The sequence below is a fragment of the Salvelinus alpinus genome, chromosome 12 (assembly GCF_045679555.1).
Source record: "Salvelinus alpinus chromosome 12, SLU_Salpinus.1, whole genome shotgun sequence".
NCBI classification, from domain to species: Eukaryota; Metazoa; Chordata; class Actinopteri; order Salmoniformes; family Salmonidae; genus Salvelinus; species Salvelinus alpinus.
The window spans coordinates 29,627,814-29,647,707 of NC_092097.1; the positions used below are offsets into that span (position 1 = coordinate 29,627,814).

At 41.4% G+C, this 19,894-nt stretch overlaps 1 long non-coding RNA gene across 3 annotated transcripts; it reads right to left on the reverse strand.

Moving 5' to 3' along the window:
• Positions 1-1,879: 1,879 nt before the first annotated feature.
• LOC139535832 (uncharacterized) lies at positions 1,880-8,979 on the reverse strand. 3 transcript variants are annotated; one of them, XR_011667202.1, is made up of 7 exons: positions 5,960-8,979; positions 5,519-5,670; positions 5,314-5,388; positions 4,105-4,596; positions 3,949-3,975; positions 3,479-3,730; positions 1,880-3,373 (listed from the first exon to the last, which is right to left on the reverse strand). It is a non-coding gene; the product is annotated as an uncharacterized lncRNA (long non-coding RNA). The 3 variants fall into 3 exon arrangements; XR_011667201.1 differs by having other exon boundaries at positions 1,882-3,373; positions 3,479-3,975; positions 4,105-4,179; positions 4,294-4,596; positions 5,960-8,976; XR_011667200.1 differs by having other exon boundaries at positions 1,881-3,373; positions 3,479-3,975; positions 5,960-8,977.
• Between the last annotated feature and the right edge of the window lie 10,915 nt (positions 8,980-19,894).

Consider the following 19,894-nt stretch of genomic DNA (forward strand, 5'->3'; position numbering starts at 1 on the left):
GTTTATTTGTTTTGTAGTTTGTTAAAGAGTTTTCGTGTTTCGTCGTTCTGTTAATAAACTTCTAGTTGCACACAATCCCGGATCCGGGAGCACCCCCATCAGTAAAAAAGCTGACTAGCATAGCCTAGCATAGCGTCACAAGTAAATACTAGCATCTAAATATCATTAAATCACAAGTCCAAGACACCAGATGAAAGATACACATCTTGTGAATCCAGCCATCATTTCTGATTTTTAAAATGTTTTACAGGGAAGACACAATATGTAAATCTATTAGCTAACCACGATAGCAAAAGACACAACTTTTTTTTTTTTTTCCTGCATAGGTAGCTATCACAATTTCGACCAAATAAAGATATAAATAGCCACTAACCAAGAAACAACTTCATCAGATGACAGTCTGATAACATATTTATTGTATAGCATATGTTTTGTTCAAAAAATGTGCATATTTCAGGTATAAATCATAGTTTACCATTGCAGCCACCATCACAACTCTCACCAAAGCAACTAGAATAACTACAGAGACCAACGTGAATTACCTAAATACTCATCATAAAACATTTATGAAAAATACACAGCATACAGCAAATGAAAGACAAAGATCTTGTGAATCCAGCCAATATTTCAGATTTTTTAAGTGTTTTACAGCGAAAACACAATATAGCATTATATTAGCTTACTACAATAGCGAACCACACAACAGCATTGATTCAAGCCAACAATAGCGATAACGAATAAACCAGCAAAAGATATACATTTTTTCACTAACCTTCTCAAACTTCTTCAGATGACAGTCCTATAACGTCATATTACACAATACATATAGAGTTTGTTCGAAAATGTGCATATTTAGCGGCACAAATCGTGGTTATACAATGATAAAAGTAGCCAAGCTGCCAACAATATGTCAGAAGAAATCTTGGGAGAGGCACCTACTCTAATCAGTAACTAATCATAAACTTGACTAAAAAATACAGGTTGGACAGCAAATGAAAGATACATTAGTTCTTAATGCAACCGCTGTGTTAGATTTTTAAAATTAACGTTACTACGACATACAGCGTGCGTTAAAGCCAGACCGCATCGAAATCAATGGCGGAATAGGAGTTTTACATTTTTCAACAGAACAACGAATTAACATCATAAATAGTTCTTACTTTTTGATGAGCTTCCATCAGAATCTTGGGCAAGTTGTCCTTTGTCCAAAAGAATCGTTGCTCGGTTGTAGATTGTCGCCTTCAACTTTGGAATTAGCTGTAAACATTAGCCATGTGGCGAAGACGTGCCCAACTCACTATTGCGCAGCACAAAGAAAATTTCGAAAATCGCAATATACTCACATAAACTGAAATAACTCGGTTTAAAATAACTACGTTATGATGTTTCTAACACCTATATCGAATAAAATCAGAGCCGGATATATCTAAGGGCTATAACAGGAGCTTTCTAGAACACCATTCTGAGGTCTGTCTTGCGTCATGGCGAACGAAGGAAAGAGAGGACATCACGTTCCGAGCCTATTTATAAGGCCTCAGATCTGCCTAGCAACTCCAGTCCAATTCTCACTATTTGCTGACATCCAGGGGAAGGCGTATGCAGTGCATCTCAACCAATAGAAGACAGGCAAATTAATAAACCGACCTCAGAACAGCCTGCATGATTTCAGACTTCTCACTTCCTCACAGGAAAATTGCTCCAACTCGAGTTCTGTTTAACTCACAGATATAATTCAAACGGTTTTAGAAACTAGAGAGTGTTTTCTATCCAATAGTAATAATAATATGCATATTGTACGAGCAAGAATTGAGTACGAGGCAGTTTAATTTGGGAACGAATTTTTTATAAAGTGCAAATAGCACCCCCTATTGACAAAAGGTTAATAAATATTCATTATGTATTCATCACCCGCTGCGCCTTGGTCCGCTCATTCTCATCAAGACGATCGTTACAAGAAGAAACAGGTTACAGTAATATCAACCACTAATAGAGAACAAGAGTTTTCCATTAGTCAAAACATTTCCATTAAGCACAATTTGTCAAACCCCAATAGAGGAATCACACCTGTTCTGGTGGGTACACTCAAAAGCCAGGTGAGGTGAGAGATCAGTAGTAGTGAGGAGTAACGTTGTGGTCAGGGATCCAGCACACTGTCCCAGGAGGAACAGCTCAGTAATGTCCAGTGAGTCAGACAGGCTCTGTGGAGGGGCAGCTCACATCACAGTACACCTCCTCAGAACTGAAACTGCCATATTAAATCATAGTGCCTATTTAGTCGCTCCACTGAAGGAACAATTTAAAGCTCTCGGGACATAATGCAAAGGATTGACTATAGTGCTCATCGGCATACTGTAACTTGCAGCATCTCTTCATGCGTCTGATTTGATTCTGTGAAAGGCATAGGATTCATCCCTATCCTTGTAATGAACAACGTGCTCTAACATTTAAAGACCAGAAAACAAAAAGTGCAGTTTTAGATGGAAGCACGCGAGTACACGTCAGGTTTAATTCTGATCCCTTTCAGATAAACAACTAGAGAGAAGCTCAGCACAGCCACATCTGTATTCTGTACAAACGTATTAACTATACAAACTGTACAGAATGCTAACAACAGCATTTTATACTGAACAAAAATATAAGCGCAGCACGCAACAATTCCAAAGATTTTACTGAGTTACAGTTCATATCCCTAATCTATGGATTTCACATGACTGGAAATACAGATATGCATCTGTTGGTTACAGATACCTTTAAAAAATGGCCCTCACAATGGTGCACCTGTGTAATGATGATGCTGTTTAATCAGCTTCTTGATATGCCACACTTGTCAGGTTATCTTGGCAAAGGAGAAATGCTCACTAACAGGGATGTAAACGAATTTGTGCACCACATTTCAGAGAAATGCATGTGGAACATTTCTGGGATCATTTATTTCAGCTCATGAAATATGGGACCAACAATATGTGTTGCATTTATATTTTTGTTCAGTATATATGGAAGGGAAAAAAATACATTAAATGGACAAGAACTAGCTTTGCCTGTGGTTAATAGAATGCCTGATATCTTAATTATTTATAGCTGTTGTACATGACCACAGAAAGGAAGAACAAATAAATAAACCAAACAAAACACTTAAATAACAAATGTACATGCTCCTCTTGTTCTTATCATTTTCACAGTGGTGGGGATAATGGGCAGGTAACAAGGGTGTAGGGCTGAGGAAGGAGGGGACGGCTGTAGTCCCTGTTCATGCAAGCTCTATGAAGTGTGCAAAGATGGCCTTGAGCACGGTGTCCTTGTAAGTGTCCGATGCGTAGAGTTCGTAGTTGCTTCCCTTGATGCCCAGGCGTGTGCCCTTGGTCCGTAATGATGCCTGTGGGGAGAGGGCAAGAAGACGCTTATTAAAACAGACAGATTGGGATCAGGCACCCCTCAGGTACACCTGCTAATTGGCGACACATATACAAACTCAACACACCTTCACACACCAACCCCATCTGCCAGGAAACAGCCCAGGGACATGGAACTACAAGCCATCTTTGCAGGTGAAACGCCTCTATAGTTTCTAGTTTTGTCTGACAGTGATGGGTGTGATGCACGGATGTGATGCACAGTGATGCACGGCTGGTTGCGGCCCTGGCCCTTGCCCTCTTGCCAGCCCATTGCCTGCAGCATCTTGTTCCCAATATTGTCATTAGTCAGACCGTCTTTGGTGGGCTGCTCGTAGTTCCTGTGTGTCAGGTGGTTGAGAAGAGATGGGAATTAATCAAATTGTATTAATCAAATGTAATTAATTTGTTAGTTCTGTTTACTTGAATTGATCAAGGCTATAGTTGGACAATAACATATGTTAAGGGAATATGAGACCCCCTGCTTTTGAGATAGGGGGGGACAGGAGGCTGATAGAATTTATTCTTCTTGGGCGCTGGTGGTTCAGGAACACCATACCTATCCCTTCTTTCAGCTGCTCTGTCTCTATATTTCAGCAACACAGAGAATCACAGAATAATATCAACATGATACAACTCAGAGGTGTCATTGAATATCTCAACTTTCTAAAAGTCTCCCTGTGAATGGTAGAAATCTTCAAAGAGTATAGCCTACCTCTATATCTTTTCTCTCCAACTCCTCCAGCTCGGCTTCCAATAGTTTGGATCGTCTGTGAATTTCCAAGTTTTGCTAAAACGATTAACAGAATAAAAAGGTTAATACCCCCCGGGAACTATGCAATTCACACATTTAAAAGGCACGACTAGTCTTGGCATGAAAGAGCAACAGAATGCATGTTCTCACCTTGTTTATGCTAAAGGAAACTGCACACCCTGAGCAGATGGCAGGGCTAAAAATAACCCAAAATATTTCCACCCAGACTCATAGAGATTAAAGTGTCATCCTGCTGCTTGCCATCCTGCAGGTCTGAAGCTGTTGGTGCCGCAGCAGTGCGTCTTCGCTAGGGAACTGCCTGAGACAGAGCAGACAGGCCAACTTCCTCCAGTCTGTCAGCCTGTCTGACCGCTCATCACCTCCAACTCCCTGATCTGGGTCTGCTGCCTCCTCTGGGTCACTGTCCCCACTGTAAACTGCCACCAGGCTACTCTGCAATACACACACAAACGTTTTACTACTAAGTGAGAACCATGCTACAGTACACAAGCCACTGGAGAATCGAGGGCCGGGCTTTCCAATAGGGCTAGATACACAGTGACAAAAAATCTCACCACAAGATGGCCTCCAAGGAGCTAAAAACACTCCTAATCCAAGCTGCAAATATATTTGTTTGCATCCTAAAACGCTTCATTGTCATCTAAAGGCGTCCGCATGCTTCCCAGCCGAAACAGCTCAGAAGAGTTTGGACATATATTATGATGACATTTTGTGACGTTTTTGGACTTCGGTGAGGGATTTTTCGGCTGTTCGGGCACACAAAAAATGTTCTGAAGGCAAGTCGAAGTTCTAAGCCGCATTCTACGCCCCTTCGTCAGTGATTGGTCAACAGTAGCGATTCTTCAATAAAGTTATTGTTGTCATTCAACGAGAGACGACTCGTTTTCATGCACATTTTTTTATTGAGAAATACTGCACCAAACATCTTAGTTAGATGTAAAACTGTGCGACTAAGATCTCCTCTGCAAAAACGTAAAAAATGATGAAAGATTTCTTGAGTTATCTTAAATTAATTCGGACTATTTTGAGGAAGTGTATACTGGCTACGGTGTTTCAAAACGGATGAACAGTACTATTGCAACTTTTTTCTCATTTTTCAAGTGAAGGTCTTTTAGGGAGTCATGCTGACGCCTTAAGCCTCTTGCTTACCTTGGCTGGGGTCTCTGGCTCTCCCTTCTTCACCAGCTCGTTCTTAACAAGGTGGGTCTCAAACCCTCTACCATGCTAGAGGAGCAAAACACACAACAGCTCATTGACATCACTGACACACTCATCATCGTATCAAACAGGTCATCATCCTTCACTGATCCAGGAACTGCTGCACCTTGACATAAGGGTTATAATCATAACTAACTTTTTCTCAAAGAAGGTGGAGAAGCCTGTATTGGCAGCGGCAGCCTCTCTCCTGTCCTCATCCCTGTCCTGCCCCAGGCCCTGGAAGCTGCTCTTGAAGCTCTCCTTCGGCTTGTTCAGTCTATTGGCCCAGCGCTCAATGTCTTTAGCTATCTGAGATGGTAGAGAACAGTTATTATTACTGTAGCTCACTATAGGCACTAGTGCTTCAGTATGGGACTTCCCCCTGTCTGTAGGGGGTGTCTGTCTGTCTGTCTGTCTGTCTGTCTGTCTGTCTGTCTGTCTGTCTGTCTGTCTGTCTGTCTGTCTGTCTGTCTGTCTGTCTGTCTGTCTGTCTGTCTGTCTGTCTGTCTGTCTGTCTGTCTGTCTGTCTGTCTGTCTGTCTGTCTGTCTGTCTGTCTGTCTGTCTGTCTGTCTGCCTGTCTGCCTGCCTGCCTGTTACCTGCTGGGCAGACTTTCTCTTGGGCTTGTCGTTTTTCTCCTTTAATTATTTGCTTGATGAGGCTTCTGAAGAGGCCTGTTCTCAGATGGAGTCTGCAGCTGTTGTGTGGTTTCTGCTGCTGCAGGGATGTAAGTCTGTGTCTCACTGTTCCAGAATAGGTACTGTTGGGTCTGGGAGTTGTAGTAGTACTACAGGGAGAAAGATATACATAATATATGATATATTATTCATTATCCATTTTCTGATAAAGCAGAAATATGTTAGGGTCATAGTACAGAACTGTCTGTGGATTGAAGTAGTACCCAGATGACTCATTGTATTGGTAAGCGGAGGTGTCAGGAACAACTAGTTTAAAACCACAACAAAAAATGTGTATTGAATCTCTGGGTATTCAATGTATTGTAAATGACGTTCAAACATAATAGGGAATGGAAATCCAATATGGATTCCCATCTTACCAGATGTGCTATCAGTGAAGTGAAAGAGGCAACTCCAGTGGGGGCTGCCAAGGTGACTGCTGTTTTAAGTGAAGAGGTATCAACGCCGGAACTGGCAGCCTGTGCTGCTACGTCAATCTGCCTAACTATTTGGTGCATTTGTTGGTGGGAAAACACCACCACCAAACGTTCAACTTGCTGCACTCATAATTATTGTGACAACACACAGTATTTCATGTACATCATATAGACTGAGCAGCATGTTCATAACAAGCAGCATGAATGTTGATGTGAGCCATTAAGCCCTATTTGTATGGCAGGCTGGATGAGGTCATGCTTTTAGACCTGTGCGGTCTGGGACTTAACCACACCTGCTTCAGGGCCTTCACTCCTGGTGTAGCTGCCATTAAGATACACACACCATGTTAAGTCCACCATATCGATCAGACAGTCTGAGTCACTAGTTGTAGTGTTAAGATGGACTGTGTAGTAGACATGGGTCTAAATGGATTCTTAACTCCTAATATTCAGTCTCCAGGAGCAGGAACACAGACTGGTCTCAATAACTAGACGTAACATAGTAAATGTAAATCCGGGACACTCGAAATAGCATGGACGTATAATGCAAATGTTTAACAGCCCAAAGGTTGCATGTTTGAATCTCATCAGGGACAACTTAAGCATTTTAACTCATTAACAGCTTTGCAACTACTTACTATTTTTTTTATCTACTTTGCAACTACTTAGATTGTTAGCTAAACCTTCCCCTAAAGCTAACCTTAACCCTTTTAGCTAACTTTTCCACTAGGCCAAACCTCAACCCTTTTAGCTAACCCTTCACCTAACCTTAACCCTTTAACCTAACTCCTAATCTTAACCCTAACCTTAACTCCTACAGCTAGCTAACATTAGCGTTAGCCACATAGCTACTACTAGGGTGTTAGGTGACGTGATAAATAACGGAAGCTATGCAAGAATCCCCCCACAAATGCAGTAAACAAATCCGTTTTCACTAATTGTCAAAAAAAAAATTGTCAAAATACCTAATAAATAATTTGAAAATATTAATGTGGCAATTGTTACCCATGTCTAAAAATCCCAATACTGTACCTTATGATATTTACGCAATATGAGCCCAAATGTAAAGCAAGTGCCCTGCTAAGAAAGTTCAAATCTGTGGGAAAGGCCTTAATGTGAAACCCCCGAAATCAGTGTGTTCACATATACTCTTTGTGATGGGTATTCCTAAACCTATCAGAGTAATGTGAGATTGTATTGCCAAGAAGTACATCATCAGATGTCTTTTGACAGGCAAATAAAAAATGTTATTTAACTAGGCAATTAAGGTAAGATCAAATTCTTATTTACAATGACCGCCGTCAGGGGCAGAACAACCTTCTGGTTACTGGCCCAATGCTCTAACCACTAGGCTACCAGCCACCCCACATTTATGAAGCAACTTTTTATTGACAGGGTAGAGTTGATATTGCATAGGATTTTCCTTTCTACATTGTATATATGGACTTGAAGTTTATGTCAATCAATGCCAGGGGGATACGAAACCTGTTGAAGAGGAAAGCTTTTTGTTTTATTTTGTAAGGACTGCAACATAGATATTGTATTCGTTCAAGAAACACATTCATGAAAAGAGAACTATAAATTTGGGAAAAGTCAGTGGGGCACTGACATTTTCTTGGCCCACGGGACTAATCATTCAGCTGGGGTTGCAATTTTAGCACACAATTTCAAAGGGAAGTTTTTGTTTACTCAAATGGACTCCAATGGACACTGGCTAGTAGCATTCATCAAATACCTGGACAGATTATTTGTGTTGTGTAATGTGTAAGAATACTGTTCTAGTCCTTCAAATGACTTACTTCTGGTGGAAATTGAGGAAATTCTTAAAAGTCTTCTGAGAAAATATCCATCCAGTCAGGTTGTAGTTGGTTGGGATTTTAATATGGTTTATTATAATGAGACTGATAGATTACCCCATAAAATCAAATGAAATTAAATCAAATGTTATTTGTCACATACGCCGAATACAACAGGCATTACAGTAAAATGCTTACTTACAGGCCCTAACCAACAATGCAGTTTAAGAAATATACACTGCTCAAAAAAATAAAGGGAACACTTAAACAACACAATGTAACTCCAAGTCAATCACACTTCTGTGAAATCAAACTGTCCACTTAGGAAGCAACACTGATTGACAATAAATTTCACATGCTGTTGTGCAAATGGAATAGACAACAGGTGGAAATTATAGGCAATTAGCAAGACACCCCCAATAAAGGAGTGGTTCTGCAGGTGGTGACCACAGACCACTTCTCAGTTCCTATGCTTCCTGGCTGATGTTTTGGTCACTTTTGAATGCTGGCGGTGCTTTCACTCTAGTGGTAGCATGAGACGGAGTCTACAACCCACACAAGTGGCTCAGGTAGTGCAGCTCATCCAGGATGGCACATCAATGCGAGCTGTGGCAAGAAGGTTTGCTGTGTCTGTCAGCGTAGTGTCCAGAGCATGGAGGCGCTACCAGGACACAGGCCAGTACATCAGGAGACGTGGAGGAGGCCGTAGGAGGGCAACAACCCAGCAGCAGGACTGCTACCTCCGCCTTTGTGCAAGAAGGAGCAGGAGGAGCACTGCCAGAGCCCTGCAAAATGACCTCCAGCAGGCCACAAATGTGCATGTGTCTGCTCAAACGGTCAGAAACAGACTCCATGAGGGTGGTATGAGGGCCCGACGTCCACAGGTGGGGGTTGTGCTTACAGCCCAACACCGTGCAGGACGTTTGGCATTTGCCAGAAAACACCAAGATTGGCAAATTCGCCACTGGCGCCCTATGCTCTTCACAGATGAAAGCAGGTTCACACTGAGCACATGTGACAGACGTGACAGTCTGGAGACGCCGTGGAGAACGTTCTGCTGCCTGCAACATCCTCCAGCATGACCGGTTTGGCGGTGGGTCAGTCATGGTGTGGGGTGGCATTTCTTTGTGGGGCCGCACAGCCCTCCATGGGCTCGCCAGAGGTAGCCTGACTGCCATTAGGTACCGAGATGAGATCCTCAGACCCCTTATGAGACCATATGCTGGTGCGGTTGGCCCTGGGTTCCTCCTAATGCAAGACAATGCTAGACCTCATGTGGCTGGAGTGTGTCAGCAGTTCCTGCAAGAGGAAGGCATTGATGCTATGGACTGGCCCGCCCGTTCCCCAGACCTGAATCCAATTGAGCACATCTGGGACATCATGTCTCGCTCCATCCAGCAACGCCACGTTGCACCACAGACTGTCCAGGAGTTGGCGGATGCTTTAGTCCAGGTCTGGGAGGAGATCCCTCACGAGACCATCCGCCACCTCATCAGGAGCATGCCCAGGCGTTGTAGGGAGGTCATACAGGCACGTGGAGGCCACACACACTACTGAGCCTCATTTTGACTTGTTTTAAGGACATTACATCAAAGTTGGATCAGCCTGTAGTGTGGTTTTCCACTTTAATTTTGAGTGTGACTCCAAATCCAGACCTCCATGGGTTGATAAATTTGATTTTCATTGATAATTTTTGTGTGATTTTGTTGTCAGCACATTCAACTATGTAAAGAAAAAAGTATTTAATAAGAATAGTTCATTCATTCAGATCTAGGATGTGTTATTTTAGTGTTCCCTTTATTTTTTTGAGCAGTGTATGTTTTTAAAAATCCTTAAAATAAAATAAGAATAAGAAATAAAAGTAACAAATAATTAAAGAGCAGCAGTAAAATAACAATAGCGAGGCTATATGCAGGGGGTACCGGTTAGTGAATGTGCGGGGACACCGGTTAGTCAGGTAATTGAGGTAATAAGTATATGTAGGTAGAGTTATTAATAACAGAGAGTAGCAGCAGTGTAAAAGAGGGGGGAATGCAAATAGTCTGGGTAGCCATTTGATTAGATGTTCAAAAGGCCTAACATTGGTGTGAACAAATTGGTGAATTTCTGCCAAAGCCTGTTCTTAATTGACATGTGAAGAGTTAAAAATCCTAGAGATAAACAGTACACATGGAGTTAAAGAGATCGTTCACTACAATCAAGAATTGACTTGTGGGTGATATCCTCTAGTCTTGAGCCCAACACCGTAGAGGTAAAAATACTGCCTGCAGTTCTGACGCATCATAAAGTCATATGGCTGACTGTAAGAATGTGCAGTAATGATGATGAGAAATACTCTGGTGGTTATTGGAAATTAAAAAACGAATTGTTATTGCATGATGATTTAAAAAATCATAATAGAAATCTATTTTCTGGCCTCCCGAGTGGTGCAGTGGTCTAAGGCACTGGTTCTCAATCCTGGTCCTGGGGACCCAAAGGGGTGCACATTTTTGTTTTTGCCCTACAACTACACAACTGATTCAAATGATCAACTCATCATGAGGCTTTGATGATTTGAATCAGGTGTGTAGTGCGAGAGCAAAAATAAAAATGTGCACCCCTTTGGGTCCCCAGGACCAGGTTTGAGAACCACTGGCCTAAGGCACTGCATCACTGTGCCACTAGAGATTCTGGGTTCGAGTCCAGGCTCTGTTGCAGCCGGCCGTGACCGGGAGACCCGTGGGGCGGCGCACAATTGGGTCAGGGTCGTCCGGGTTAGGGAGGGTTTGACCGGCAGGGATGTCCTTGTTCCTTCGCACACTAGCGACTCCTGTGGCGGGCCGGGCACAGTGCATGCTGACACGATCGCCAGGTGTACGGTGTTTCCTCCGACACATTGGTGCGGCTGGCTTGCGGGTTAAGTGGGCATTGTGTCAAGAAGCAGTGTGGCTTGGTTGGGTTGTGTTTCGTACGGCTCTCAACCGGCAGTTGCAGCGATGAGACAAGACTGTAACTACCAATTGGATACCACGAAAATGGGGGTAAAAAGGTGTAAAAAAAAAAATGTTATAAATAAATTAAATTAAATGACAAAATAAATTAAATGACAAAAAATCTAATTTCTGTTTACTGGAATGTAGCTACCTCTAACGTAGAATATGGGAAATATTGGGAACTGCTGAAATTTGAAGGCACTACATTCCAGGCCAGAGAGATCAATATATCCCAACTGGCGGACACCTTGACACCTTGAAAAATGTGTCACAAGCTAGATTAGCATTGGATATTGTGAAGCAGTTCTCCAAAATATCAGGTTTGGTATTAAATCCTTCCAAATGTGAGATGTTTGTTCTAAAGGGAGCTGTCAATCCAGCAGATGGTAACATTTCTGAAAAAGATACTGTAACCTACCTCGGTGTAAAGATCACCAAAAATCTTAAGGCTGTGAATGATCTTAATTTGAATCCTGTAACTGAATCTATCAAAAGAAGTAACCTCATGGTTAGGGAGGGAAATATGTCTTCAAGGAAGGGTGCTTTTATCCAAAGCTGAGGGGCTATCTTTTTTCATCTATTGACATTCCCAAATCCACTTGCTGTACCTTAGATAGGCCATTGTACAACTTCATATGGAAAAACAAGCCACATAAGATAAACTGGGATAAAAGGTACTTAAAAAATCCTCATCGTTTCTGTAATATTATACCTCATTTGGTTATTCATAAGTTTGGAGGGCTTCATTTTTTACTACAATGTCCATATATTGTGAATAAACTTCCTGTGAAATTGGTGGCTTTTCACAAACAGACTTTAATGTGCTGGGCTTTGCTGTATAAACACAACTTTTCACTTCATACAGTATATGTTTTATATGGAATAATGGGTCTATATGACATAGAAACAAATTGTTATTTTACTGTAAATGGTTCTCAAAGAAAAATGCACTCTTGCAACATCTGCATAGTGCGGATCCCAGCCTATGGAATAAAAGTGGGGCTTTTGATAGACTTAAAGGGGCAATCTGTAGTTGCTACATCCATTTGGGGATTTATAAATTATATATATTAATGTAAAGATATAATGTAATCATATTATTATATGTAGTAGAAAGTGATGGGTTAGAAGAAGCCTACATAACCAACCCATAAAGTACAATTTAACATCCATATTTGGCCAGCTATGTAAACTTTAACATTGGTTTATCCTGCAATAGATGTTCAATTGGTAACATACATTTTGGTATTCTTCTAATGCCTCTTAAGTGGAAAGTAATCGAAAAAGCAACTGAAAGGAATCAGATTACATTACTGAGTTTGGTTAATCCAAAAGTTGCGTTACTGATGACAATTTTGGACAGGTAACTAGTAACTGTAATGGATTACATTTAGAAAGTAACCAACCCAACCCTAATGACAACACAGCATGGTAGCAACACAACATGACAACAACATGGTAACAACACAGCATGGCAGCAGCACAACATGGTAGCAGCACAAAACATGGTACAAATGTTATTGGGCACAGACAACAGCACAAAGGGCAAGAAGGTAGAGACAACAATACATCACGCGAAGCAGCCACAACTGTCAGTAAGAGTGTCTATGATTGAGTCTTTGAACGAAGAGATTGAGATAAAACTGTCCAGTTTGTTCCAGTCACTAGCTGCAGCGAACTGAAAAGAGGAGCGACCCAGGGATGTGTGTGCTTTGGGGACCTTTAACAAAATGTGACTGGCAGAACGGGTGTTGTATGTGGAGGATGAGGGCTGCAGTAGGTATGTGGGATATGGGGAAGTGAGGCCTAAGAGAGTTATTATGCAGATAAGACATCTTAATTATCTATGTTACACAACTAATTCTGATTCTTCCGCCACAGATGGTCATCTGAATCAGGGTTAGTTTGGCAGCTGGGGGGAAAGAGGAGTGATTACGATAAAGGAAACCAGGTCTAGATTTAACCTTAGCCTGCAGCTTTGATATGTGCTGAGAGAAGGACAGTGTACCAGCTAGCCATACTCCCAAGTACTTGTATGAGGTGACTACCTCAAGCTCTAAACCCTCAGAGGTAGTTATCACATAGCTAAGGGATCGACCCTACTCCTCGGCCAGAGCATCCAGTGTGCACTCTGAACGCTCCGATAGCGAAACGCTCTGCATTTACGAACTGACAATCTGACAACACTGAATTTACGTAAGATTTCCGTAAGATGTCTAGCTAGTAATTTGTTATGCTAGCAAGAGATTGCATAGCAACAGCATCAACTTCCGGTAGACAGGCAAAACGCTAGTACGCTCAAGTGAAAGTATACCGTTCATTTACAGTATACTAAAATGAACTAATAGTATGTAGTATATACTCATGTAACATACAGTATGTTAGTATGGCATTTGAACACAGCTACTGTCTGAAGCAGTTTGCAGAGGGAACGAATCGGACGAGAAGCAGCGCTGCGTGGCATTGGCTGTATTGCCAGCGTGAGTTTCTTGAGTGATTGTTTTATTCTTTCAAGTAAAAACTACCAGAATACAGTGGCTACAGCCCTACAATCGATAAAAACATAGCCAAATACAACTGAATTGAAAATGTGCCCCATCTGTCTCTTCTGTGCCTAGGTGAAAATTATTTGCTGCAGTTTATCCTCCCATTACCAGAGTAACTCATCAACACCAAAAACAACATTACAATGTAACCCAACTCAGGTGTAGGCCTACCTTATAAGTAAGCAATGTTATTAGACTAGTAGCCTTCTGTGTTACAGTTCCGACTTAGCGAGAAGTGTGGGTCAGTGTTACACTATGTGTGATGTGGTGGGGGTGCTGTGTGAGTGTGTGGGGATGCTGAGAAGTGTGTCTGTGTTAGGCTGTGTGTGTTGGCGGGAGTGTATTAAGTATATAATTTGCATAAAGTTGTATATAAAGTTGTATTCTAATTTCACTCATTGTTTAAAACTCTCAGTTTTGCATAAAGCATGAAAATGTGTTAATATGACCACCCTATCCTAAATTATTGGGCTTATATTACTGAAATTTGTATTCCTTACTGCCTAATTTGCATTTAAAGTGCTTAATTTTGATTTGCATAATGTAGCATTTTAATTGAATATTTTTTATTTGATTTGAATCATCTATGTGTTCTACATCAGCCCTGAAAACGTCATAACAATATGACCATCCTATCTTGAGATATGGGACAAAACATGTTGAATTTAAGAATCCAGACAGGTGATTTGGTACCATTATTGCCTAGGGATTAAGAGTAGGCTGTCACACCAGCCTTCGCTTTGGCTCCCCCTGCTGTCCAGCTCAGGCGTTCGACGTCGCCAAACATGCTGCTGCTGAACCTCCTGCTGGCAAACGCCCTTCACTCATCAACCCTGGACTTGTCTCGTCATCATTACACACACCTGGTTCCAATCCCCAATCTATCATGGTATATATACTCCCTCTGCCATTTGTCATTGTCGGTCATTGTAAATGTTACTTGTTTTCCTGAGAGGAATCTCTCCTACTATTTCCTGAGTACTTTATATTTTGCACTTTAGGTTCGCCCTGTGCATTTTTGTTGATGATGATATATTTTGAGCACAACAGTATTTGGTTTTCGTCCCGCTTTGTTCTATGGTGCTTAAATAAATTCAGTAGTTCTAAACCTGCGACATAAGCAGGTTTCCATTGACCCAGTTTTATTCGACAAAACCAATGTGAAAATATATATATTAATTGCTACATGTGTAATGGAAATGGCAGGGGTGGATTTGACTTTTGTTAAACTTTCTTTATTGCGACAAATTATGATGTCATCTGTATTTTTTTTAAAGAAATTATAATTGCCGAATCATTTTGAAGGTACGTGATGTCATCGCGTAACCATAAAGGGCCACTCCACATTTAATTCTAAATGCCTACTCTGCTTGCAAAATAATTTTCAACTATAACAATTGTTTCTTTCAGGACAAGGATTGTCTTGACTTTCCATGGCACGGACCATGGCGATATTTTGCCACACATGAGAATTATTATAATAGGTCAAATATTAGTCAATTATTGTATTCTATCCATGCAGGCTTTCAAGGGCTACCTGAGACATGAAAATTATTATAATAGGTCAAATATTAGTCAATTATTGTATTCTATCCATGCAGGCTTTCAAGGGCTACCTGAGACATGAAACAGATACAGTGCCTTCAGAAAGTATTCACAGCCCTTGATTTATTCCACATTTTGTGACACAGCCTGAATTCAAAATCGATTCCATATATTATTTTCTCTCACCCATCTACACACATGTTTTCAGAAGTGTTTGCTCATATATTGAAAATGAAATACAGAAATATCACATTTACATAAGTATTCACACCCCTGGGTCAATACATGTTAGAATCATCTTTGGCAGCAATTACAGCTGTGATTCTTTCTGAGTAAGTCTCTAAGAGCATTGCACACCTGGGTTGTGCAATATTTGCACGTTATTCTTTCTACAATTCTTCAAGCTCTGTGAAGATGGTTGTTGATAATTGCTAGACAGACATTTTCAAATCTTGCCATAGATTTTCAAGACGATTTAAGTCAAAACTGTAGCTAGGCCTCTCAGCAACATTCAATGTCATCTTGTTAAGCAACTCCAGTGTATATTTGGCCTTGTGTTTTAGGTTATTGTCCTGCTGAAAGGTGAATTTGTCTCCCAGTGTGTATTGGAAGGCACTAAGCAGACTGAACCAGGTTATCCTCTAGGATTTTGCCTGTACTTAGCTCTATTCCGTTCATTTTATCCTAAGAAAAACTCCCTAGTTCTTGCCGATGACAAGCATACCCACAACATGATGCAGACACCACCAAGCTTGAAAATATGAAGACTGGTACTCAGTAATGTGTCATTGTGTTGGATTTTCCCCAAACATAACACTTTGTATTCAGGACCTAAAGTTAATTTCTTCGCCACATTTCTGCAGTTTTACTTTAGTGCCTTAGGGTGTATGTTTTGGAATATTTTTTTAATTTTGTACAGGTTTCCTTCTTTTCACTCTGTCATGTAGGTTAGTACTGTGGAGTAACTACAATGTTGTTGATCCATCCTCAGCTTTCTCCTATCACAGCCATTAAACTCTGTAACTGTTTTAAAGTCGGCCACCCGAGTGGCAAAGTTGTCTTAGGCACTGCATCGCAGTTGCTAGCTGTGTCACTAGGGATCCTTGTTCGAGTCCAGGCTCGGTCGCAGCCGGCCGCGACCGGGAGACCCATGGGGAGGCTCACAATTGGCCCAGCGTCGTCCGGGTTAGGGGAGGGTTTGGCTGGCAGGGATGTCCTTGTCCTCTAGCGACTCCTGTGGCGGGCCGGGCACATGCACGCTGACACGGTCGCCAGGTGTACGGTGTTTCCTCCGACACATTGGTGTGGCTGGCTTCCGGGTTAAGCGGGCATTGTGTGAAGAAGCAGTGTGGCTTGGTTAGGTCGTGTTTTGGAGGACGCATGGCTTTTAAAGTCACCATTGGCCTCATGGTGAAATCCCTGAGCAGTTTCCTTCCTTCCGGCAACTGAGTTAAGAAGGACTCCTGTATCTTTGTAGTGACTAAGTGTATTGATACACCATCCAAAGTGCAATTAATAACTTTTTATTTTTATTTTTACCCATATACCAATAGGTGCCCTTTTTTGTGATGCATTGGAAAACCTCCCTGGTCTTTGTAGTTGAATCAGTTTTTGAAATTTACTGCTCAACTGAGGGACCTTACAGATAATTGTATGTGTGGGGTACAGAGACGAGGTAGTCATTCAAAAATCATGTTAAACACTTATTTATTTACCTTTATTTCATCAGGAAGTCATATTGAGACTAGAGTATATTTTACAAATGAGCCCAACATATACAACAGACAAGTATAGATACACATTTGCACATTATTATTTTTTAAATTCTTCAAGCTCTGTCAAGTTGGTTGTTGATCATTGCTAGACAGACATTTTCCAGTCTTGCCATAGATATAAGTCAAAACTGTAACTAGGCCACTCAGGAACATTCAATGTCATCTTGGTAAGCAACTACAGTGTATATTTGGCCCTGTGTTTTAGGTTATTGTCCTGCTAAAAGGTGAATTTGTCTCCCAGTGTATGTTGGAAAACAGACTGAACCAGGTTTTTATCTAGAATTTCACCTGTGCTTAGCTCTTTTCCGTTTTTTTAATCATAAAAAAACTCCCTAGTCCTTACCGATGACAAGCATATACATAAGATGATGCAAACACCACCATGCTTGAAAATATGATGAGTGTAGTGATGGAGTGGTGAGTCGGAAGCAGGTGAAATGTTTTAATAAAACAACAAAACCAAGAACACGACACTAACATAAGGCAGTACGCCGATACACAAGAACAATACCAACTGGTGAGTAAACATGGGAGAGTGACATATAAAGGGGAGGAAATTATTAAGGTAATGGAGTCCTGGTGTGAATCATAATGATTCAGACGTGACGTGACGAGTGAGTCCATGCAACTTATTATGTGACTTGTTCAGCACATTTTTACTCCTGAACTAATTTTCCATAACAAATGGTTTGAATACTTATTGACTCGAGACATTTCAATTTTTCCTTTTTAATTAATTTGTAAAAAAAGTCTAAAAACATGATTCCACTTTGATATTATGGGGTATTGCGTGTAGTCCAATGACAAAAAATCTACATTTAATCAATTTTAAATTCAGGCTGTAACACAACAAAATGTGGGACACCTGAAACCCCACCTCTTTAAGGAATACCTAGGATAGGATAAAGTAATCCTTCTAACCCCCCCCCCCCCCCCCCCCTTAAAAGAGTTAGATGCACTATTGTAAAGTGGTTGTTCCACTGGATATCATAAGGTGAATGCACCAATTTGTAAGTCGCTCTGGATAAGAGCGTCTGCTAAATGACTTAAATGTAAATGTAAAGTGGTTGTTCCACTGGATATCATAAGGTGAATGCACCAATTTGTAAGTCGCTCTGGATAAGAGCGTCTGCTAAATGACTTAAATGTAAATCTAAATGTAAATACTTTCTGAAGGTTGGAGGGCATACAGGCTGTCGCCAATTTATTAATGCATAATTTGCTTAAATGAAACCACTTCAACCACAAAATGTTTATTCAACACTAAATTATATATATTTTTTAGGTGTGACGTCATTATGTCCAGCTGTTTTGATCGACACAAGATAGTTAATAAATGGAAACGCACCCTAGCAGGAAATTGTCACCGGGACAGGACTCGAAATTGGGGGACGGTGGAGGCTAGCTACTTTTCTTGAGAAAACAGGGGAGTGAATTGAGGTACGATCATATATTTCGTGGGGACGGTCGAGTGGAAAGAAGCTACAGAGACAAGTAGGAACTTATTTTATGAGTGTGGGAACTTACTGCCTCTAACTAAGTTGAAGGAGACAATCTTATGTTCCTGCTGTGAGGAATGGAAGAGAAGAGAGAGGAAGAAGGCATTCAAGAGAATGAGGAAAGCAGAGGTTGAGGTTGAATTTGATGAAGATGGCGATAGAAAGGTTAGATGGGAGGGAGCGAAGATGACTGGTGGCAAGTACAAATAGAGTGAGCAGTACACCAGGTCAAATTCTTGAGGTGAAATGGAAGTGAATGATGGCTAATGAGGGCGAGTGAAGTGGAAGGTGTGCTGAAGAGCTCGGAGCCTGAGTCATGCATCGATGGACATGATAAAGAAGAATCTGGTTCAGTAGGAGTGACATTTTCGGAGAAAGTGGATCCTTGCCTTTTGTCGGATCCATTTGTGGTTTCAGGGTGGGTGGGAAAGGAGTTTGGTGCAGTTGAGTCAGTAAAGGTAAACTGTAGTGGACTTGTGATATTTGTGTGTGTTTCTTCTGCCCAGAGGGAGCAGGCGCTCTGTGTCACGCAACTCAGGCAAGATCGGTTTCTTGCTTTTCTCTTAGGAACAGGGCGCCATTGAAAGGAGTGATTTCTGGGGTAGGGTTAAGTGCGGAGGTGGAGCAATTGAAGGTGAAGATTTCTAGTGTTTGTGACACCTGCTGTTTGGTGCGACGCAGACCTGGTGGTGAGCATGAGGAAGTAGAGGAGTCACTGTTTGTCGTTTTGAGTCAGAGTCTTTACCTGACAAAGTCATGTTAGGACATATCAGTTATCCTGTTAGAGCTTTTGTGACTGCGGTGTTTCAAGTGCCACATGTATGGTCATGTTGCAGCAGTGTGTAGGAGGGACATTTCTAGATGTGGGAAGTGTGCAGGAAGGCAAGGGACAGAGGAATGTGTAGTTTTGGTGGAAAAAGTTGTGTGTGTGTGTGTGTGTGTGTGTGTGTGTGTGTGTGTGTGTGTGTGTGTGTGTGTGTGTGTGTGTGTGTGTGTCAACTCTAGGGGTTGGTGGGGATCGGAAAATGTTGGGTGTGAGAAAGGCAGGTTAAGGTGACTAGGGTTAGAGTAGTATAGAAGGTGTCATATGCTGATGCAGTGAAGAAAGTAGAGGAGGATGGGTCAAGGCTGAGGGATCCTGAGAGGATCTCCGTGAGTAGTAGATCTGTGCCGGCACAGAGGGATAGGTCAACAAGTGATATACTGTATGCTTCAGTAAGGTTAGATTCTTAGCGTTCATGTGGTTATCAACTCTACACCATTTTGTGGATCAAAGTATAATGGATT